Source organism: Schistocerca piceifrons, chromosome 2 (genome assembly GCF_021461385.2).
Source record: "Schistocerca piceifrons isolate TAMUIC-IGC-003096 chromosome 2, iqSchPice1.1, whole genome shotgun sequence".
Taxonomy (NCBI): domain Eukaryota; kingdom Metazoa; phylum Arthropoda; class Insecta; order Orthoptera; family Acrididae; genus Schistocerca; species Schistocerca piceifrons.
This window is the reverse complement of record NC_060139.1, coordinates 742,099,981-742,125,602: the sequence shown is the minus strand read 5'-3', so window position 1 is coordinate 742,125,602 and position 25,622 is coordinate 742,099,981. Positions and strand designations below refer to the sequence as shown.

General features: G+C 37.5%; 1 protein-coding gene across 6 annotated transcripts in view; it reads right to left on the bottom strand.

The window, feature by feature from the left end:
• LOC124777789 (E3 ubiquitin-protein ligase TRIP12-like) overlaps positions 1 to 15,836 on the bottom strand; it is a 217,329-nt gene extending 201,493 nt beyond the window's left edge. For 3 of the 6 annotated variants that reach the window (XM_047253297.1, XM_047253301.1, XM_047253300.1), the window contains exon 1: positions 15,510 to 15,836. The gene's annotated coding sequence lies outside the window, so the exon portion shown is untranslated. The remainder of the gene's footprint in view (positions 1 to 15,509) is intronic. The other 3 variants (XM_047253303.1, XM_047253302.1, XM_047253298.1) reach the window with 2 other exon arrangements.
• Between the last annotated feature and the right edge of the window lie 9,786 nt (positions 15,837 to 25,622).

Genomic DNA, 25,622 nt, shown 5'->3' with positions numbered 1-25,622 from the left:
CATGAAGTCTGGGTTACGAAACATCGCAAAGGTGTTCTATGGGCTTCACGTTAGGACTCTGTGCAGGCCAGTCCATTACAGGGATGTTGTTGTTGTTGTGTAATCACTCCGCCACAGACCGTGCATTACGAACAGGTGCTTGATCGTGTTGAAAGATGCAATTGCCATCCTCGAATTGCTCTTCAACATTGGGAAGTAAGAAACTGCTTAAAACAGCAATGTAGGCCTGTGCTGTGCTGTGATAGTGCCATGCAAAACAACAAGGGGCGTCAGCCCCCTCCAGGAGAAACACGACCACACCGTAACATCACCACCTACGAATTTTACTGCTTGCACTACACACACTGGCATACAATTTTCACCGGGCATTCGCCATACCCACACCCTGCCATCAGATCGCCACATGTGTACCATAATTTATCACTCCACACAACATCTTTCCACTGTTCAATCGCCCAACGTTTACATTCCTGACACCAAACGAGGAGTCGTTTGACATTTACCGGCATGATGTGTGCCTTATGAGCAGCCGTTTGACCATGAAATCCAAGTTTTCTTGCCTCCCGCCTAACTGTCATAGTACTTGCAGTGGATCCTGATGCAGTTTGGAATTCCTGTGTGATGGTCTGGATGGATGTCTGCATTACAACCCTCTTCAACTGTCGGCAGTCTCTGTCAGTCAACAGACGATGTCAGCCTCTACGCTTTTCTGCTGTACGTGTCCTTTCACATTTCCACTTCACTATGATTTCGGAAACAGTGGACCTAGGGATGTTTAGGAGTGTGAAAATCTCACGTACAGACATATGGTACAAGTGACCTGACCACATTCGAAGTCTGTGAGTTCCGTGGAGTGCCGCATTCCGCTCTCTCATTATGTCTAATGCCTACTGAGGTTGCTGATATGGAGTAGCTGGCATTAGGTGGCAGCACAACACACCTAATATGAAAAATGTAAGTCTTTGGAGGTGTTCTGTTACTTTTGATCACAGTGTATTTTTTCCATTTAAATTCATGTCTATAATATGAGAGAGACTGATGCTGGAATAAGAAGCCAATTTTATCAGTGATCTGAAAAGCTTGGTTGGAAACTTGTGAGCAATTATTGTCAAACAAATTTGCAAGAAAATGTGTGTGAAATCTTATGGGACTTAACTGCTAAGGTCATCAGTCCCTAAGCTTACAGACTACTTAACCTAAATTATCCTAATGACCAACACACACACACACCCATGCCCGAGGGAGGACTTGAACCTCCACCGGGATCAGCCACACAGTCCATGACTGCAGTGCCAAATTTGCAAATGGGGGTAACAACTTCCCATATTTGATGCCTGTTACAATGACCTGGATTAATTAAACGACATATGTATAATGGAAGAAACACACTACAGAAATGTATTGTTCAGTCCTTCAAGAATGAATCTTGGATTGACAGAAAATATGGAAAACCTATATCTGGATGACTGGATGAGATTTATATTGCTACCCATCCAAATGGGAAAGGTGTCTTGCCACTACGTCACTTCGCTCAGTGGTAATAAATCTTATTAGCTCTCCATGCTCTCCAAAACCATGGGAATACCAGTACCCGATGGACACGGAGGTGCAAGGACAACCATAGCTACTATGGTCTAATGTCCCGTCACTAGTGAAGCTTTTAGTTCCTAAACCCAAGATATCAAATAACATAAAATGTGCTTCTTTCAGAAACAGTGATCTCAGCCTGTGCTTGAGTGGTAAGACATAGGGCTGAATAGTCCAAGGACAAGGTTGCTGTTCTCAATGCCAAAGGTTGTGCAACAGGGCCTTGCATAGTGTTGGCTTAAGCAAAATTTGCCGCACACCATGTATTGTTAATGCTTTAGTGCTAATACACTGCACAGTTTCAACTTTTGCTTGGGGACCCCAACACTAGCCATGCAGGAAATTGGATCAAAGAATTAAGTTGGGCATTCACAATTTAACTGTACAGCATAAGTGAATTGTTCAGCAAATAAATGTGTTCAGTGCTTTTAAAACAAATTATAAGAATGAGTGTCAAAGAACATAATTAATAGTTCCACTCACCTACTTAAAGTTAAGTGTTGGTGCCGTTAGGTATGTTTCTGCCTCTGATACCCATTCATATTTCAGAGTGCACAATTACTAATATCAGTATGACAATATGTCACATACAATCATATAATCATGACAGAAATCCGGAGGTAATCACCAACATAGGAAATGTGTAAGAATGTCCAAGCAAATGCTTCAGGATGACTTCTGCGCTTTAGGCACTAGCCAGTTCAATGCCACGCAGGGCAATTGTGTGCAACTCAGGTTGTCCCTGATAGTTCGCAAAGAATGCTGTTTTTACTGAAATCTTTTACTTCCCATTTCTCTCAATTTGAGCATCTTCCTGACAAACTGCACAGATTGCAAAACAGCATATGTCACAATTGTATCTACGCAGGGTGAAAGAAGTGAAGCACATGATCATAGACTAATACCTCTGATGTGGCACAACTGCACTATCCTGAAACAGGTTCTAATGTAATGGTATTTGATCACCACAACATGTTCGTTACAGCAAGCTGGGCATAGTTATCCACGAGACCCTTCCACAATGGTGAGTTCATCTATAATTTTTGTTCATGAACTTGAAGTGCCTACTTTTGATGTCTTTAAGACTTACTTCTCATAGCTATCATGACATCTTCCTCCTAGCCTCTTCCATAAGTATATTATTTACATTGTTTTATTTCAAATACTCCAACTGGCTTCATTCAAATCCTAGCAGTTGTCATATATTCATTCTTTGTTTTATCCATTCTTAACTTACAATTTCTGTTGTCAACAGATCACTTTATGCTCGCCCAATAATGGCTGCTGTGTTCGTTCCGGAAGTCAATATGACCACAGAAGCCTATGGAAATGTTTCATTACAAATTATCGGACATACTACATGGTAGAATTTGGGAGCTTTTTGTATTCTGTAGTCAATGTCTTTACATATAGTACTGCCTGATGAGATAATGCTTCCTAATCTCCACTTCATTTTCAATTATTGGATAGAGAATTTCTGCTTTACACACAACATACTGTTGTGTTTACTGTTATTTTACAACCCTCTGCCATGAATTCTTAGTAACAGATAGATAGTTTGACTGTTAGCTCCACTTCTGCCTCACCCCTTATTATTACATAAAGATTAGGCATCACGTGTTGGACCCTTTCTACTATTGCACAACATTCTATTTTATGGAATTATCATCCTCTCACAACGACATTCTAAGGCTTTTTCTTATGCCTCAAATATTCCCACATATGCTTATGAAGTATATGACCATGTACTTCACCAACGTAAAGAAATCCAGAACTTACTCAAAGTATTCTTGTGGCAAAAACTGAGTGTATAAAAAAGACCTAAGAGCTCTAAAGCCATGTTTCTCCTTGAATGTTAATTCTACTGATTTCCTCATTCTGTCCGCAAGAAATGACAAGCTTTTAGACCTCGTGAAAGTAAAGCTACACATCTGTAGTTTAGATACCTCTTCTGACCCTTTTTCAGTAGGGGGATGATGCCTCCTGTTTCCAATTTCAGTGAGTTACTTTTTCTTTCCAACAATACACAGTGCCCTGTGTAGCCACTGCTGAGCAGTTCCTCCAAGTGCCCTGATCATGTTGACACTGAATTCATCTGATTCAGCTGCCTTGTTTTCTTATTTCTATACTGTGCATCCAATTTTGGCCAGGTCGACCTATTTACAATAGCAGAATCATACAACTCAAGTGGGTATCTTTTTTCTTGCAATTAAGAGTATGTATTGTGTTGAAAAGTTCTACTGACTAGATAGATTTGCCGGCTGGTGTGGCCATGCAGTTCTAGGTGCTTCAGTCTGGAACCGTGTGATCGCTACGGTCGCAGGTTCGAATCCAGCATGGGGCATGGATGTGTGTGATGTCCTTAGGTTAGTTATGTTCTAAGTTCTAGGGGACTGATGACCACAGAGTGCTCAGAGCCATTTGAACCATTTTGAACTAGATAGATTTGTTGCAAGTTATATTATTAACAACACAGTACAACAGTTTCACAATTTGTAACAGTTTAGAATAAAAACAGTGATCTAGAAAACATAGAATCTGTCTCTTTTATTCCACTCCATGATCACAAAAACATGACAATTTTTGTGATCATACATTAGAGTAAAATAAACTATTCTACAGTTTTTTTTATTCCTGACAAGGTTATACAAAAAATAAGACCACAAGAGGCTAATTTGAATTCCTCGCACAAGGTGTAGAAAAAAAGGAAGGATATATGAGAAAAATAACTATTCAAAGAAAAAATACATTGTGTACACATTCCTGTTTCCAAACAACCAGTATGTTCGCAAGTGCCATGGTATAAAGACGGGAAATATGGTTATTTGAAACAATCCAACTGTCACCCATTTGTATTATTTAACTCAAAGATGCATTCAAAACTGTAGCACTGTTCATTTTATTTCAAGGTGTTTAAATGATATGAGAAATAATAAGCAAATAATGTAGATTTTCAAACAAGAGCAATTTCCATTCTAACAGAGTTAGTGAAATGAGCTCTTTTTACATTTCTGTTGGCAGCTACAACCAAATATTTGGCCTAAAATATTTTCTGACAGTAAGATGACAATTTACCTTCTGTTCTGCTTAAGTTCCCTTGTGTTTTTGATTGACAAAAATCTCTTTTGGGCCAGTTTCTATTCTTGATAGTATTTTTAATATAATTCTATCAGTTGGAATTTTAAGCTCTTGTATTTTGAGCTGTTATCTACATTTATTATTATCTACTGAGAATACTGCAATCAATTTCAGAGTATCCCATTCTTCATCTACCGATTACAGTTATTCACAAGGTGAAACCTTTCTGATGTGTCTGAATTTATTCTTTTATGTTTGATTCAGCCAGCTACCCAGATTTATTTATTTTACAAGGGCTGATGAACAAAAACAGGCTCATTTTTTTCCCTGTAGCCTCCATAATAGTTTCCCATCTGTACCATGATTATTACTAAAGAACAGGTTATTAGGTATGATACCAATAGGCAGCAGCACTCTAGTATTGATAGGTTGGTAGCAATGCTGTATTCTGTAGAAGCTCTTTGCATTTTGAGAACCAAACAATGGAAATGACGCAAGAGGAGCAGTAAGGCACAATAAAATTGTGTGTTCATGTAAACCACAAAGCCATTGAAACTTGACAAAAGCTGCAACAAGCATATTGTGAATATGCACTACCTTGTGCAACAATGTTTAGGCAGTTCAAGGACTTCAAAGAAGGCCAACTTGTTTACGTTAAGCAAGGTTGTCCTGAAGTCAACATTAACACAACTACAGTGACTGCCTGTGAGGATCAGTGGGTAATGTTTCATAACATCAGTGAAGTGTTGAGAATTACAAATGGCTGTGTCTTTACAATTATGCATTATCATCTCTGTATGACCTATGTGTGTGCGCGCCCACTGGGAGCCACATCTGACTTCTAAAGAAAAGGCTGTGCAAAAGGAGACAAGCCGTGAGCTGCTGCATCTATTTGCTGATGGTACGGATTTCTTCCTGGAATGTATCATCACCGATGACCAGCATTGTCGAAGTCGTTTTGAATCCTCCTGTAGCCATTCAATAACGATACCTCCACCCCCCCCCCCCCCCCCCTACACCACAGTATCCTCAGCAAACATCGACGGACTGTTGCTTACCCTGTCCGCAGGTCATTTACGTGTACAAAAAGTAACAGCAGTCCTATCACACTTGCCTGAGGCACTCCAGACAATACCTTTGTCTCTGATGAAAACACTCATACAGCAAAACATGTTGGATTCTGCTACTTAAGAAATCTTCAAGCCACTCGCATATCTGGGACCCTATTCTTTATGCTCGTACCTTCGCTAACAGTCTGCAGTGTGGCACAGGGTTCAGATGCTTTTCAGAAATCTAGGAATATTGAACCTGCCTGCTCCCCTTCATCCATAGTTCACAGGATATCGTATGAGAAGAGGTCAAACTTGAGTTTCGTACAAGTGATGTTTTCTAAAACCATGCTGACTTGTGACAGAAGCTTTCCTGGCTCATGGAAATTTATGACATTCAAACTGAGAATGTGTTACAAAAATTCTGCAGCAAACCTATGTTAAGAATATTTATCTGTAATTTTTCAGGTCCATTCTTTCACCTTTCACATATATACAGGAGTCACCTGCACTTTTTTCCAGTCATTTGGGACTTTGCGCTGGGTCAGAGATTCACAATAAATGCACACTAAGTAAGGTGCCAGTGCCATAGAGTACTCTCTGTAGAACCTAACTGGAATTCCATCCAAATGCCAGGGGTGCCCATTACTATGTCCTCCAGTCTGTGTAGTTGTCAAATGGTGATATGTTCGCATGGTTCTCATGTGTGAACGATTTCGTAAATGTGAAATTAATACTCTGGCCATCCTTTGGCTATCTTCTTCTGTCAAACCCGACTTGTCAATGAATGACTGGATAGAAGCAATTTTACATAGGACCAGAATTTTCTCAAGAGCTCCGTAAGATCTTTTGCTAAGGTATGATGGTGGTGGTAGTTGTATGCTTTGCCCATCGATCTTTTTACGGACGCACAAATCTCTACTAACTTTAGCCTGTCATCATTTGCACTTTCCCTTTTGATCCTAGAGCGCAACAGCCTTTGCTTCTTCAGCATTTTCCAACTTTTGTTTTTAAACTATGGTGGGTCTTTTCCATCCTTAATCCATTTTGTAGCAACAAATCCTAAAACACTTCACTTTGTGCGGACTGTCTAACTAGCTGCTCACTACAGTTTCCAGAAAACTATGTTCAAAAGTACTCTGCAAGATTGAATGACTGTACCCCCTGAAATCAAACTACAGACTTCCCAATCTATAGTTGGTAGATTAAAGTCACTTCCCATTACTACTTCATGATCAGGGTATTTGCAAGCTACTGACCGTAGACTTTCCTTGAATGACTCTAGAACTGTCAACTGAATTTTACGGCTGGTAAAAACATCTAAAATTAACTTGATTTCACCTAGACCTGTTATGTATGACCAGGTAACTTCAATCACACTCAAATTTTATATCAATACAAACAATATTTTTCTCAATTGCCTCCTATGGCATCTAATCTGTCTTTTCGATATAGTTTCCATGAATCACTTAATACCTCGGAGCTTTCTACTTTGGGCTTCAGCCAGTTTTCGGTTCCAAGAATAATTAGAGTTCAAGAAATTTCAGGAACTTTGCTACCAATTCTTCGACGATTTACTGATAAAATTTTGACAGTCAAAAGTGCCTTTATCCTCAATGCCGTCTGAATTTACTATCTGCATGTTGTAAGGCAAGAGTTCATCAGACAACCTCAAACTACCGCACAACCACAAAAAACCCTACATGCACAACACAAGTACTCTGCTACCCGAGCAGTTGCTTCCTCTGTGTAGTGCATCCCTGACTTATCAAAAGACATCCTACAATTCCCCACTCTATAATGCAGGTCCAGAAATCTGCAATGGAGACCATCATATAGACAATAAAGCCTTTGGGGGTGAGACACTTGACTCAGTTTCAAACTAAAGGAGCCTGGTCAACTCTGGGAATGATTCTGCACATCGCGAGATCTGCTTGCATCCTACACGCCAGTCCAGCAGCCTTCATCACATCCACCACCAGCTGCCTGTATGAACCGAGGATGGCCTCAGAACCCAAGCAACAGACGTCACTGGCACCAACATGAGCCTCAACTTGCAGAAGACTGCACCCTGCATGTTCCATAGCTGCAGGCAAAGTCTATTTCATATCTTGGATGAGACCCCTCCGGCAGACACATCGAGTGCACAGTGGCTTTCTTTCCGGCCCTGAATGCTATTTACTTAAGATGCTCTATAATGTTGCTGACATTGGGAGCTCCCGATAACTAGCAAACAGTTGCTCTCATGTGCCTGCTCCGACCCTGCTGAAGGAACAGCCACGTATCCACTCACCAGGCAAATAGGCGACGCCAGAATCCACACTGGCCCCATGCCTCGAACAATGCAAAAGCGTCACCACCAGCAATTCACTCTGCATCAAGTATACTGGAAGGTTGACAACTTAATGAGAGGTGTAGCTTGTTGTTCAGAAGTAATTACAACTGTGATACAGACTGTCCAACATTTACAAAAACATGAGGTTATAAACTGAGAAACATGCACAAAATTTAAGAAATGTAGTACTCAGAAAACACAAGAAAAGCTAAATATGTAACTTGTCGCTCTCCAGGTGGACCAGACAACAGTTTTTTTTAATTTATTTTTTGCATGTATCCGTAGGATATGAAGAGCAGCTGTAACTGCTACTAAACATTTTAATTTTTCTTAGCAGAGCTTATCGGCACAGTGGTGTTCATAGTACCCAAAAACAATGTAGCAGAATTCAAGAATAGTTTATGGGGTATTAGCATTGTCTGAATCCTTTAGAGACCCACACTACATTCATCCACAATTCCATCAATACACCATTTACTCTCACCTCTTCAAACTTATATTTAAATCCATCTTCTGCATTCCCTTTAAACAGCTTTACCTCATCCCCCTCCCTCCTTCACACTTTCCATTTAAGGATGGTACAATCAAAACTTACAACCCATTATCAGATGAAGTGTCAAACGTGCAGAGTCTTTATTTTTTATAACAGTTATTATTAATGTTGTTATATTCACAGTTTCTTCCACTGACTAAATGCTGTCTTTCATTTCATCTGATGCTAATTTTTTTCATCTTCCATGCCACGCACAATTTAAATAATTTTTTCATATTTCAATCATCATCTATGCAAACTTTTAACACATCTCACTGTATTCTGATATTTAGCGAGTCACTATTCTTCACTGAACTACTTTTCATGGCAACTTTGTTTTGTTTATCATTTACTCCATATTGTGTCAGTCACACTACCATTCCTTTCTATGCCCTCCTTACCAATACAGTGGCTATGTTGTAACATCAATTTGATGTCTATTCCTTTTACACATTTATTCTTGTTCTGAAATGTTCTTTCTGTAATAATTCCTTCATATATATGCAAGTTCAGACATATGTCTGCCTAAGTCTGTATGTGTGTGTGTGTGTGTGTGTGTGTGTGTGTGTGTGTGTGTGTGTGATCTGGATTTGTTTTTCAGAAGTTAAGAAAAGCATATAGCTAACAAGAATGTATTTATTTATGCAGTAATGTTACAAAGAAAATTTAAAAAATATTAACGTATTCAACTTAACGATTTTTGGAAAAATTGCAAGGGTGTTGAAAAAAAACTTATCACATTTCTCCAACCTGATGGGAACCTACTTTTGGTCTTTAATAATTCAAGGTTGTAGACTTTCTAATCAAATAAAAACAATGGACACACAAATCTCAAATCAAAAAACTTTACACTGTGATAAAACACAGGTCATTCCTAGTAATTTCTTAATAACTAGCATAAAATTTCTTCCATATATTTTATTTAGTTTTTGAAGGAAGACATGTAATGTGATCATAAAGCTTACACTGTCTGATGCTTCCCATTTGTAATGTATTACATTGGGGGGGGGGGGGGGGGGGACACAGAACTTATTTTCAACAAATCACTGTTATTTTTTCGGATAACAGAAAGAGACTGTATCTTTATTGTGGGCAAATATTTAACAGCTCTGCTTGACTTCTGGTAATAAAGAAAATCAACTTAATTCTACTGGTCGAAACAACAATTACTTCTATATTCAAAATACTTTTAGACACACTGCTATCAAGGCGATTATATTTTTTTTTTTGAAAGCTCAAATTTGATGTAACTAAAAAACCCCATGAGTTCCAACAGACTCAAGATTTTCATTATGTATTAACGTACTGTAACAGTCTTCAGAAGGTTTTTTTAAAGCATATTATGTAGACTGCTAAGCTTTAGTGCATGTATTATGTTTTGTTAAAATAATAAAAGTGCAGAGCCAAAAGTTATAATTTTAATTGAAATATTTTCATTACTAATATTAGCTTTATTTAGGGGTATCATTTTGAAAGTCAAATGAGTGTATTTAAATGACAATTATTCGACACAGACAAATGTTTACATTTAAAACATACTTGTTCAGCAGTAAAGATCGTTAAAGTTCTCTACTGACAGTTTTAATAATGTCTCTGTTTTGAAGCCACAATGAGAAATTAGATTTCACTGCCTTCATATTTGCATTAATGTAATACATTCTTCCTAATGTGCTTGATTCGGGTACACTAACAGTACACAAAATGTTTTCCAAAAGCTCAAAACAAGTGCACTCTTTCTCTGGCTAAAAGTGACACTGCCAGTCCAGATGGGTGGAGAAAAAGTAGTTCGGCATCTCCTTAATCACACACATTCTTGATTACGGCAAAGTACCTCCTGTCATAATAAACAGCTGCCACAAAACAGTTTTCTTGAGGATGGGTACATGATCATCGAGGAGCATTTTCAATTTGGAAAAATCAATTCAAGACTTTCAGAACAAGGTATTTTTCTAATTTCTACTGAAACACAGATAAGTGGTTTGTAATTGTGACAATTCCCGGTAGCTGGCATTGTGCCGGTTGCCAAACACCTCTTTGAGTTTCTTCTTTTGGCAATCTAAGTAGCAATTGTCTAAGAAACCCTAAGAAAATTTGTCACTATTAGCCATGCAGAAATTGAAAACACCTGATGTAGTTGTTATGTATACATCATCATCTAGCAGGAAACTAGCTTTTCTCAATACAAGTTTTACAGATCTTCCCAATCCATCACACACAGATTTACCGTGGCAAGTAACAAAAAAGGAATTCTAAGCATCAATGGAAAAATCATTTCTGTGTTCACATAAGTTTTTAAAGCTTTTTTATTATTTTTATATTGAGCAGCACACACATCAGTGGAACAATGCAGTTTCTTGACTTGATGGTAGGGTTCAGCCAATTACTTAACCTTTTCTTTCTGAACGCAGTTTGCAAATCCTACATCATGATCCATATCACCACTTACGAAGCAATGGTTTGTTGTTATCAATTTATTTTCCTCCTTTATCACATAAACACAAATGGACTGGATTGTACAGCTGCTTCTTGTCCAGTGGTAACTTCAGATTTCCATCTGAATTACAAAACAGTAGTTTTCATCAAAGTGCATTAACAGAATTGCTTTCTCTGGGGTCAGCTTTTCTTTCAAATTTTTCACACCCTTTGCATGACATTTAGACATGATTGGGCATATTTTAAGTGCCTGTAATCTTATTACCAACAAATCAGTGTATATTCATCAACAGTTGCAATTACTTTACCAACTGAGTCCGATGGTCTGAGTTACTCCACTGGCTGTGCTTCAGTTTCATCATAAGCATCTTTCAAAAATTCCAACAGTTTGACAGCACTGGGAAAACTACCACAGTGATCAAGCGTGTAGTCATAGTTTTCCAAGTCATATACAAAATTTTTTTTATAAGTTCTTTATATGTTCTTCAATGTGTTCTGCACCCAAAAGCAGTTTTACATTTTGGCGGATACCATAGAGACACACAGTGTGCCTGCAGTACCATTTAAAATACACCACTTTGGTCTTACTGAACAAAATTTAGAAAAAAAACAATGTTAATGTTTTGAGTTCTCGCATGCATTTTTATGCATATACACATTCTTCTGAATCCTATCAATCATATACATTCACAATTTTGGTAAAAATCAATGACAAACTTTACTACTACATCAGTGATCATTTTACCCTTTTGGTTCAGAATCAATTTTTAAAAAATCTGTTTTCAGTTTCCTTGCCTGTGGAACTACATACTCACTAAAATTGAATTCTGATTTTTTTTTCTCTCTTTGGACCAAGAGGGAGGAGCTAAAGAAACAACTTTAAATTTTTAGATCTCCTTACACCAGCTACTTTTAGTTTCATTAATAATATCATGGCATCAAAGTCTTTGGCGTTATCAATTTTATCATACATTTTATTCTCCCTACTGTCAGAAATTTCAACATTGCAACCCAATGCATGGCACTTTTTTTTTCTTCCAAAGCACACTTCACTTTTTCTAGCTTCCATTTGCCATATGAGGCCTTGCTGTGATTTGGAATGGAATGACGTTTTAAGGTAGAGCATCTCAAATATATGTTTTGACTTTTTAGCATCGACTCATGAAATCTCCTGGTCCCTGGCATCACTTTCATTTCCCTCACTGATTTGAATTCCCCCCCCCCCCCCCCCCCACAAATTTTATGACGTGTGGAAGGTTTCTTGCCTGGATGGACATCAATTCTACTCACACTTAATGATTTAGAAAAAGCCAAATTTACTGATCTCATGGATTTTTCAACTGCCTGCCTGTGTATTTTGAAAGGGTCACAATTTTTTTGGTGGCTTTCAAAAACCTTTAAAGCAAGAGTTACTGAGATGTCCACATATTGTTTTTTCATCATCATTTGGAAAGATTCTACTGAACCACAACACTACAAAATCTTGTTGGTCTTCACTCAGTTCCAAACATTTTTGAAGAGTTTTTACTGAGGTGCAGGTTGTCAAATGTCATGGTGTTTTAAGCAATTTTCCAACACTAGATGAATTAATATTTTTCACTGAAAGTAACTGAGCACTACTGCAGGTAAAAATACAATACATTAGCAAAGAAATGATAAATGGCTGCACTACAAAGAAATATGACACGTCTCACAGAGAGACAGAGAGAAACTGTTGCATGTGGGCAATGCTCACAAACACATATCAGCAATTGTTACAGTGTTTTCATGTAAGTGCAGGTTTCAAGCAAGCTTCTGCAAACACACAGAACACTGTCACTGTGAGTTGGTGATTAGCTGCACAGATAAATGCAATATATTATTTTCTTTCAAAAATCACTTAGTTAATAAAATGAAATAAATTTTTCATGCCTAAGATTAATTTGTCTGCCTAGAATAACTGATATTTAAATATGTTAATTCAAGACCCTTGCATCTGAGGCAGTGGGTATCACACCTGGCTGAACTTAATTGAAATGATCCGTTTTCGGTCACTGTAAAAAGCCTTCTGATTTGCAATTTATTTGCATGTCCATTCACAGGAAACTTATTAATAATTTTTACTTTGTTAGAAAACTTACAACCTTACTAATTTTTAAGACAAAAACAAGGTTCCCATCTGGTTGGAGAAATGTGATGTAAGTGTTTTTCAACATCCTTGTAATTTTTCCAGAAATCAAAGTGACACACACTAATATTTCTTCCAATTTTCTCCATAACTTTTTTGCTTAAATAAATACACTCTTGTTAACTATATGCCAGTCTTAACTTCCGAAAAATAATTCCAAATGAAAAGCTTCATGTACACCTGAGTTACGAGTATTTCTGTAGATAAATACTATCTTGCATGGACATTTTCACAGAGCAAAAATATCAGAACATCACTATATCAAAAAAAGAAATCAAAAAAGTTTTAGTCTGAGACTTAAAAGAATTATCAGAAGTTCTTGTTGTAAGAATAAGCAGGTATACAATGTTTCATGAAAATCTCAGATGGAGGGTTAGAAATCCTAAAATTACTGGACAATTTGACATAGAATGACCCCTTAGTCACAGCCTAGATGTTATTACTTAACATTCATCATTGTTGTTTAGAAATTTTATGGAGGTACTTCAGCTCACAATTTGTGGAAGAACAGGCTTAAATCCAAATCACTGATTCAAGTGGAAAACATTTGTTTTCGATTTCCTATGCATAAAATAAAGAACCTTTGTTTACAGGAAAAAAAACTCCACTTTAAAAGTGGACACCGAACTGCAAAAATCCATTCTCTTGTGGGAAATGTGCAGTAGAGCCAAGTAGAAAGACTAGAGGCCCTAATATAATTACAACAGAATGTTCTACTTAGTATCACTCATCAAAGGTCCCTTCAATTTTTCGCAAGTACAGGAACATTTCCAATAGACGCGTCGAATGAGTTAATAGCTGCAGGCTATCAAAGCGTTGGACTTTACTAATTTGTTGAACTCCTTGTATCGTTTTCGTTTATCGCCACAAATAATAAAGCAAGAAATCTTAATCAATACAATGACCAACAATGTTTACATGGAAATTATATTCTTCCCTTAATATACTGACGGCGATGTACACTCGTACTTGTTCCCACTTGGTTCGTCAGAAAATAAACTACTGCATTTACTGAGAACAACCGATAACTTTTTTTCCTATTTCCATGTAGTACTTAATAAAACTAAAGACAATTTCATTGGTCCTGATAATACCGTAATTACTGGACGTACCACCCAATACTTACAAGCAGTGTAAAAATCACAGAAACATTATGAGTTTACCTTGCATAAAAAAAGTTTTGACGGCCTACGGCTTGAAAGTGACGTAATATGTACATACTTTGTGATTACATTTGGCAGAGTAATTCCACTGGCGTCTTTCAATAAAAAGGCACGATTCACCATTTAGAAGCAAATCATACTACGTGCAGTTGTTTAGTTGGACATATATACGACCTTCGGATCATCTGTTCTTAGTTTCATCAGCTTTCAATGCTAGATAAACCACGACCATTGTAACTCATTAATCCAACTAGAACTAAATAAAACCATATCCGCGGCTTATACGTTGTCAGGCTGAACCTATCAACAACGATGTTTAAATATCGAATTACGTCTTGTACAGTAAGTTGTGTCAACAGACACATAGGTTGGTTATGTACCTTTTTTTCCGCTCTTCCAAAGTGACTAATACACGAAAATTCAAAACGTATTTTACACTGACGACGCAGCTTGTTTAATGACATTAACTTCCATTTGGGCCGCATTTTTTATGGAAATAAAGCTGTGAATTACTGGAACTTTATATTTCGGATAAGATCAAATTACAGCATCCGTTTGCCTACCTTAAACAGATAAGTTGGTTATTAAGGGTGAAATTCAGTCGCAAGCGATGAGCATAATTACATGTCGCCCGTGTCACTGGAATCATGACTAAGCTAGAGGCCTATGATTTACAGCAAATCGTAGAAGCAACACTGAAATGTCACGACGGAGAAGCGAGACAATAACCAAATCCACAATTCTCGGAATAGTCTTACAAGTTCGTCCAGGTACCGCTGTTTGTCCCACACATTATACAAATGTGCACGATACCAACCAAAAGTTTAAAAATGAAACACGAGAATGCTAACAATCCGTTCTCTTTCTTCGTGTTAATTTATTTTATCACTCGTGAAACAGAATCGATTGTACGGAAAATTACCGCAATAACCGTTCTTTTCACTCGAATTCGACACTTCCAAATAATAAAATTTGAAACGGAAACAAACCCGAAATTCACTCACCGCAAAAAAATCTCTACAGTAATGGATCTTCTGCAAGAAAAACAACAGCTCAAAGTCAAGGACCACCATTGTGAACTTGGGTTTCCATTCGCCAAGGACTACAGGGATAAAATTATTAGTATGTACAGCAGAATAAATAAACCATTGCAGATTAACCGTACCTCCTTCTGCAATCCGAATCAGCAGCATTAATTTTTCCGTATAGGACTGGCTACTGCAAATGCCAAACTGAATCGCCAGTCTCATCAACATCTCTCTCCCTTCTATCGTTATGCTTCAGAATTGCACTGATTATGACAAATTCTTACGGCTTCGTAATGGATCCATGCTCTCTCTAATATAGTTCCATCATATTTTACAATTAAGAAAAAAATCATCCATGTATGGTTACAGTACGATAGTACAACACACAGCCATATTACAAACACTTCTCTTCAACGAGACAAAGCAATAAAGCTATGTCTCACAAATAACATAGCTCCACAGCTGTTCATGCCCTATCAATACGCACCAAACATGTTTCTCAGCTGCTTGTGACATCGATATTCACAGTCGACATGAAATGTCAAGAAAACTCAAAAAAATTAACACACAAGGACACAAACGTTGTTTCAGTGTACAGATTTTGTGAATATACTTTAATTTTAGTCGCGAAGTAAAAAGCTAAACTCTACTGCCTATACTTCAGCAGCCGATGATATTCGTGTTTTAGAGATAATCGACAGTTATCGATAGAGAATTAGCAATAGGACAACAAACAAACCCGCGAGTAACAAAATAGGATCATTGATCATAATTCAAGACAAGACAGTTATAGTTTATCGTAAATTAATGTAACTAGCGTCCTAGCGGTCTGTGAATGCGTGTGTGGTTGAGGGCGCTCTTAGTTGTCATAGCGGCTTGTATTATCGTAAAAGTTTCTTTAACAGGTGTCAAAACTATCGTCCGCTTTAGTAACGCATATTTTGAGGAAATAATAGTCTCACCAGCTGTGAAAAATGAGTTTTTCATTCATCCGCTCAACTTCGGCTGCGTTGTATTGAGCATCTAGGAACCATACCTAAGGGAAAAAAATCAAAAGCAATTACTTTTAAGTTTTGTGTATTATCCGAACCCAAAGCAAATGTTTAGTCTTGCAGATATGGATATCAGCAAGCTGCAAATGGTGTAGGCAGTTTAACAATACTTTCCGAATAACCAAGTAGTCAATATTACCTACTAGAAAAAATAATAAAAGCAGAGTTGGGAGAAGCAACTCTTGACGTCGAGACCCATAATACACAATGACGACGCACCGAAGATGGTTGAAGAACAATAAAGAGCGCAAAGTACATCAATGACGTCATCTAGCCCATATTGTTGAAGTCATGTGTCGGAGAGCTTGTGTTTACAGCTGCTCTATTTTCATGCATATGCGTTTCACTTTTACCAATTCACCCTTCAAGATCAGACTATTCATCAGCTTCCCATCCGTATAGTGATTCGTGAGGATAATGTAGGACGTGATGGGTTTGTGTTGGGCTAGGCTACTATTCCCAGCAATTTTGACCTGTTGCAACAAGAACCCTGAAATGACACATATGCATATTATTTATAATTATTCCTTCTATCCACAAATGCAAGACTCTATTGTAACTAGGACAGCAATGCTGAAGTCATTGTCCAAACAATGTGACTGAAATTATTACCCATAGTAATATGATCCTCTGACTACGCTCATATCAGATTAGAATCTGTATGGGATACTGTAAAAAGTGAAACGTGGAAGATACACGAAGAGCAGGAAATTTAACTTGTAAATGCAGTTGGATATAAATATTGGCTAAAAGACATGCCAAATTACATGAAATTAATTTATAAACTCTTCCCAAGCACTTACCTAAAATTTCACACACCAGGGTAAACTTAGGTTTTTGACAGTTACATTCAGCATGACGTTAGTTCCAATTCGTGAGGAGGAAGAAATAAAGATGATTAAAAGCCTAAAATGCAGAATGTTAGCTGGTGTAGATGATTTATCAGTCTCACTTATATAACCTATACTGCTTCACAAATCCCCAGGCCCTTGGCTCACATTGTTAATTTATCATTCACTGAAGCAGTGTTCCCCCAAAGATTAAAATGATTGAAAGTGGTATGTTTTTTGAAGAGTGAGAATAGGAGTATAGCTGAAAATTACTGACCAATTTCACACCTCTTGGCATTCTCAAAATTGATTGAGAGATTAATGAAGCAATGAATTGCCAAGTGCGTAGATGACCACAGCATACTGAATAATAAGAAACATGGATTTTGAATAGGTAGATGTACATAAACAGTGATAACGTCCTTAAGTCCTTAGATTCATGGTTCCATGCCAGTAGCCTGATCATAAATGCAGTGAAAACAAACTGTATACAATTTGGGAAGATGAATCGTAACCAAGATCTCCATCTGGTACTGGGCAGGAATGAGTTAGAAAGGGTGCAGTGTACAAAACTGTTAGGAATGTATGTTGACCAAGACCTAAACTGGAAAGATAATGTAATTAAACTCTCCTGGAGATTCAGTTCCGCGTGATTTTCCTCTGAAAATTGTTTCTACTGTTTGCTCCTCAGATGGCGCTAATGGCTTATTTTGCTTACTTCCACTCAAATCTTGCGATAGCTATGCTAGAGCGCACTGTTAAGCTCCTGCATAAAAAATGGTATTTGCTTAATGTACCCTGCTTGTATGTATACAAATATTTGTTGATGACAAGAGCTAGACTTGGTGACCTGAAAATCAAGCCCGATTACCATAGTTATAATACTCGCAACTTTAAGACGCTTCGTATATGCTGAAGTGCCAAAGAAAGAGGTATAGGCATGCATATTCAATAGAGATATGTAAACAGGCAGAATATGACACTGCAGTCAGCAACGCCTATATAAGACAACAAGAGTCTGGTGCAGTTGTTAGATCGGTTACTGCTGCTACAATAGCGGGTTATCAAGATTTAAGTGAGTTTGAACATGTTGTTATAGTCGGCACACGAAAGATGGGACACAGCATCTTCAAGGTAGCGGTGATGTGGGGTTTTACCGTATGACCATTTCATGAGTGTACCATGAATATCAGGAATCCAGAAAAACATCAAATCTCTGATATCGCTGTGGCCAGAAAAAGATCGTGCAAGAATGGGACCAACATCAACTGAAGAGAATCATTCAACGAGACAGAAGTGCAACCCTTCCGCAAATTGCTGCGGACTTCAAAGCTAGGCCATCAACAAGTGTCAGTGTGTGAACCATTCAACGAAACATCATCAATATGGGCTTTCGGAGCCGAAGACCCACTTGTGCACCCTTGATGACTGAACGACACAAAGCTTTACGCCTCGCTTGGCCCCGTCAACACTGACATTGGACTGTTGGTGACTGGAAACATGTTGCCTGGTTGGACAAGTCTCATTTCAAATTGTATCGAGTGGATGGATGTGTATAGGCATGGAGACAACCTCATAGATCCATGGGCCCTGCATGTCAGCAGGGGACTGTTCAGGCTAATCGACACTCTGTAATGGTGCGGGATGTGTGCAGGTGGAGTGATATGGGACATCTGATACATCTAGATATGTCTTTGTTGACAACTACATAAGCATCCTTTCTAGTCACCTGCATCCATTCATGTCCATTGTGCATCCCAATGGAATTGGGCAATTCCAGCTGGGGAGTTCAACACCCAACACATCCAAAAATGCTACAGAGTGGCTCTAGGAACACCCATCCGAGTGTAAACACTTGCACTGGCCACCAAACTCCACAAACATGACCATTATTGAGCATATCTGGGATGCCTTGCAACTTGCTGTTCAGAAGAGATCTCCATCCCCTCGTACTCTTACGGATTTATGGACAGCCCTGCAGAATTCATGGTGTCAATTCTCTCCAGCACTACTTCAGACATTAGTCAAGTCCATGCCATGTCGTGTTGCGGCACTTCTGTATACTCGTGGGGGCCCTACATGATATTAGGCAGATGTACCAGTTTCTTTGGCTCTTCAGTGCAGAACAAGTTAGAACAATCCATACTCAAAGACATGTGAGCCAATTTGGTGTCATTCTTTACAGTGCCCTGCCAATATACATGAAGAAGTCGGAGTCAGAAAAGGCTTTTAGAGTAGAGTTAAAATCGTTTCTTGTTGGGAAGTATTGGTACAATGTACATGAAAATGTTAGCTTACAGGATTACTAGGCCTTTACTTATTGTTGACTCTTTTTTGATTCTCTTAATTGATGTAATATCTATGCTGTATTTGTCTCTGCAAAAGAATGTTTATGCTGTCGGTTTTCTGTTTGCTCTGTTTCAAATACAGTGTAATACACAACTTCTGAGAAGGGGTCAGTTGCTAGCCTAGTTGTGAGGCACATAGTGTCAGCAGATTTTCACGTGTTTATGCTTTATACCATACTTTTCAGCAGTTTTTTTTCTCAGAGGTGTTTTATAATAAAGTTCCGAAATTTATCTACATCACTGATTTTCTTGTTGTTAATTTGCGCTTTTGAGTAATGTTATGTTATATGTTCATATGTCTCCACTTTTTCAGTAGTGTTTTTATTTTCAAAATTGGTGTCTCAATGATTTATTTCTTGTCCATATTGCACACACAATGTTGACTCAGTCTCTGTGATTGCTCATCCAGTCATGTATCGAGCGAGACGGGTACACCAGTGATAATGTACAGGAGTTGCATGCAGGAGGACTAGGGTTATTTCAATCAAGCTATTCTGGCTTGGGTTTTCCATAGTTTCCGCAAGTTGCTAGTGTGCGTATTGAGATATCTCCTTTGATTAGGCCATGGCCAACTTCCTGTACTACCCTCACCTAACCCTCTCTTTCTTTGTTAAAGTTTTATATATGTATACATTATTTTTGTACTGTATCTGAAATGTCCAATATTATTGTACTAAATGGACATGGATGAATAAATAAAATTAATAAATAAATAAATATTTAGTGTACAGCGTGCGTGTCAGTTCATGTGAAATCAACTGGTAGTCTCGTTAATGACATATCAGATTTTGTACATTTATAACAGCAGCTGTTTACATGAAAAATCCCACTTAAAATTATGGTTTTTGAGTTATTAATTTTTTTTAATTTGTTCCAAAATTATGCGATTTTTGTTATGTTCTGAAACCTTAAACTCACCGTATCTCAAAAACTATTTGAATTACAGATCTCAAATATGTACCATTTTATTCTCTTTCTATAACTTGGGAACTACATGCTATTTCACAATATTCATTTCAATGTTGAATTTTCCAAACCAGTCTTATTTTTTAATTTTGGAAATTTGAAAATTGGAATTTGTAGTCACACACAATGTTGACTCTATCCCTGTAATTGCTTATCCAGTCTTGTGTTGAGTGAGACGGGTGCACCAGTGATAATGTACAGGAGTCGCATGCAGGAGGACTAGGGTTATTTCCATCCAGCCATTCTGACTTGGGTTTTCCCTAGTTTCCGCAAGTTGCTAGGGTGAGTATTGAGATATCTCGTTTGATTAGGCCATGGCCAGCTTCCTGTACTACCATCACCTAACCCTACCTTTCTTTGTTAATGTTTTATATATGTATACATTATTTTTGTGCTGTATCAGACATGTCCAATATTATTGTACTAATTGGGCATGGATGAATAAATAAAATTAATTAATAAATATTTAGTGTACAGCCTGCGTGTCAGTCCATGTGAAATCAGCTGGTAGTCTGGTTCATGACATAGCAGATTTTGATAATTTTTTGTACATTTATAACAGCAGCTGTTTAATGAAAAATCCCACGTAAAATTATGGTTTTTGAGTTATTAATTTTTTTAAATTTGTTCCGAAATTATGCGATTTTTGCTATGTTTTGAAACCTTAAACTCACCATATCTCAAAAACTATTTGAATTGCAGATCTAAAATTTATGCCATTTTGTTGAATTTTCCAAACCAATCTTTTTTTAATTTTGGATATTTGAAAATTGGAATTTGTAGTCACACACTATTAGTTAATTTGTGTGCAAAATTTCATGATAAAACATATTAAAATTAATTTTATTTTGCTGGGAAGTGCAGAACCTAGTGTTTAGTCTGTAGGACTTTGGACTTATTAGTAATTTGTAATGAAAACCAAATAAGGCTGTTAATTCATTTTTTACTTGGTAACAATCAATTGATTATATTAGTGGGATTATATACTTAAATTTAGTCATATTTGGCTTTCCCACATTACATGTAAAAATATGTGCCCAAAAAGGCTACGATCAATTTACTTTAGTTATACCTTCATTTTATAAATACATTAATACTAATCAATGTTATTAATTAAACAACTTTATAGCTGTTATTATTTAACAATGTCTTATTTGAGTGACTTACAATGAGATATGAATGGCAAATGATAATTATATCCAGCAATCATGAAACAAATGCAAGGCTGCTTGGAGAGTTATCAAATCAGAACTGGTTAATAGTAATAGAACTACTTTTGATACTACCAATATCACACCTGATGAAATGAATAACTTCTTTATTAATTCCGGTAACAAAGGACACCCAGCTCAAGAAAATGACAACTATAAATCAGGTATTAGTAAACATGTAGAGAAGACAAAGTTATTCATATCATAAAACAAACATGAAACAACTACATTCACGACAGTACAAATTTTTGTCATTGGCATTCCAGTAGCTGTGGCAAAATTCTGCAACTCAAAATCAGAAGATTTATATGGTCTGTCAGATTTTGTTATTAAAAAGATGGTGGGCATTATACTACATCCACTTTGTATACTAATAAATTGGATTTTCGCTAATTGTTCCTTTCCAGCCTGCTTAAAGATAACAGTAGTTGTCCTTGTACTTATAAATGAGAAAGGTCATGTGTTGATAACTACTGTCCTATTTCTCTCATACCAACACTTTTGAAAATAGTAAAACATTGCATGTATCAACAAATTTACAAACATTTCAACTACAGTGGAACTCTGACAGACACTCAGTATCGCTTCAGGGAAAATTCATCTACACTGACAGCTGTGGAAAGTATTGTTTCAAAACTACCCAGTGATTTTGAAGCCAGATCACCTATTGATGCCCCATTGATTGAACTGAGCAAGGCATTTTAGATTCAGATAGATAAGCTGAGGTCCCATGACATTCGAGATACAGAAGTGACTCCTATAGAATCGTAGGTTAACAACATGAAGCAGAAGGGATACTTCAATATTATGAGCTCTGAATTCCTAGATATTTCAAGAGGCATGCGTCAAGGTTCTGTGCTGGGATCCTTACTGTTTATAATCTACCATCAATGGCTCACCTAGTATCACACCATATAAATCTCTTCTGTATGCTGCTGATACCACTTTCATTAGAACTAGAAATGACACAGAGGAAGAAAGCAAAGCCAGTCTGAGAATTTCTAGTATCTGGTTTAAAGAGAATGAATTAACTGTAAACCGAAGTAGAACGGAAAATGCAATTTTTAGTTTATGCATTACTAACAGTGATTGTGTGTCTGTTAAATTTCTTGGTGTACACGTGGGTTTCGAAATAACTTGGAACCTCCACACAGACTATATTAAGTCATATACATGTTACATTAACTTAGAGTACGTGTGAGTGAAAACATGATGCTTAGCTCATGTTATAAATTTTTTTCACAGGTACATAACAAACTTCATACTGCTCTGGGGCAGATCCACAGAGGCAAAAAGAATTTTTATGTGGCAGAAAAGGCTGTCAGATAAGTAGCAGGTGTTTTAAAAAACAAATGTACCCTGTAGGCCGCTTTTCAAGGAACTACGTGTCATGACAGTTCCAACATTATTTATAGTAGTTGCCTGTCTACACAAAATAAAATCAAGATAACTATGTGGCAATCATTTTGTTGCTGCAAAGAAAAGACACAACAAGCCTTTGCAAGATTAAGCAACACTCACAATGGCTATACAGAGAAATATTTTGGCTGTGCGAAAGAATATCTAAAATTTTAACTTATACTCATTTCCATTTTTATTATCACATAACATACCTTAAACAATCAAAGATTGTGGCATAGGTGACTTGTCAGTTTTACGCTATACAGGGTGGTCCATTGATAGTGACCAGGCCAAATATCTCACGAAATAAGCATCAAACGAAAAAACTACAAAGAACCAAACTTGTCTAGCTTGAAGGGGGAAGCCAGATGGTGCTATGGTTGGCCCGCTAGATGGCACTTCCATAGGTCAAATGGATATCAACTGTGTTTTTTTTAAATATAACGCCCATTTTTTATTACATATTCATGTAGTACGTAAGGAAATATGAATGTTTTAGTTGGACCACTTTCTTCACTTTGTGATAGATGGCGCTGTAATAGACACAAATGTATAAGTACGTGGTATCACGTAACATTCCACCAGCGTGGACGGTATTTGCTTCATGATGCATTACCCGTGTTAAAATGGACCATTTACCAGTTGTGGAAAGGGTCGTTATCGTGTTGATGTATGGCTATTGTGATCAAAATGCCCAACGGGCACGTGTTATGTATGCTGCTCGGTATCCTGGATGACATGATCCAAGTGTCCGGACCGTTTGCCGGACAGTTACGTTATTTAAGGAAACAGGAAGTGATCAGCCACATGTGAAACATCAACCATGACCTGCAACAAATGTTTTAGCTGCTGTCGCGGCTAATCCGCACATCAGTAGCAGACAAATTGTGCAAGAATCGGAAATCTCAAAAATGTAGAACACTACATCAACATCGATTGCACCTGTACCATACTTCTATGCACCAGGAATTGCATGGTGACGACTTTGAACGTCGTGTACAGTTCTGCCACTGGGCACAAGAGAAATTACGGGATGATGACGGATTTTTTACACGTGTTCTATTTAGCGACAAAGCGTCATTCACCAACAGCGGTAACATAAACTGACATAATATGCACTATTGGGCAACGGAAAATCCACCGTGGCTACAACAAGTGGAACATCAGCGACCTTGTTGGGTTAATGTATGGTGCGGCATTATGGGAGGAAGGATAATTGGCCCCCATTTTATCAATGGCAATCTAAATGGTGCAATGTATGGTGATTTCCTACATAATGTTCTACTGATGTTACTACAAGATGTTCCACTACATGACAGAATGGTGATGTACTTCCAACATGATGGATGTCCGGCACATAGCTCGCGTGCAGTTGAAGCGGTATTGCATAGCATATTTCATGACAGGTGGATTGATCGTCGAAGCAGCATACCATGGCCCACACATTCACTGGATCTGACATACCCAGATTTCTTTCTGTGGGGAAAGTTGAAGGATATTTGCTGTCGTGATCCACTGACAACATGCGTCAGCACATTGTCAATGCATGTGCGAACATTACAGAAAGTGAACTACTCGCTGTTGAGAGGAATGTCGTTGCATGTATTGCCAAATGCACAAATGCATTGAGGTTGACGGACATCATTTTGAACATTTATTGCTTTAATGTGGTATTTACAGGTAATCAAGCTGTAAGAGCATGCATTCTAAGAAATGATAAGTTCACAAAGGTACATGTATCATACTGGAACAACCAAAATAAAATGTTCAAACGTACCTACATTCTGTATTTTAATTTAAAAAACTTACCTGTTACCAACTATTCATCTAAAATTGTGAGCCATATGTTTGTGACTAATATAGCGCCATCTATCACAAAGCAAAAAAAGTAGTCCAACTAAAATATTCATATTTCTTTATGTACTACACGAATATGTAATAAAAAATGGGGGTTCCTATTTAAAAAAACGCAGTTGATATCCGTTTGACCTATGGCAGCACCGTCTAGTGGGCCAAGCATAGTACCATCTGGTTTCCCCTTTCAAGCCAGACAAGTTTTGTGCTTTGTAGTTTTTTCGTTTGATGCTTATTTCGTGAGATATTTGGCCCGGTCACGATCAGTGGACCACCCTGTATATAATAATACTAAAAATAGACAATAAAGTAATAATACGTATGGTTTAAAATCTTCAAAGAGGTATTTTAATTACAATTATAATGCATTGTTGCCATTCAAGAAATCTTTCAGATATTTTTCCAAGTCTCTTTTGGTATCTTTTACATTTAGGTCATCCATACCTTTCCATATTTTATTTACAAATTTCATGCCCATATAGTATGGGGTTTTTTCATATGATTTTAATCGGTGGGTAGGTAACATGTAGCTCGTTCTATATCTAGTATCATATTGATGCACGAAGCAGTTGCCCTCAAAAAGATGTG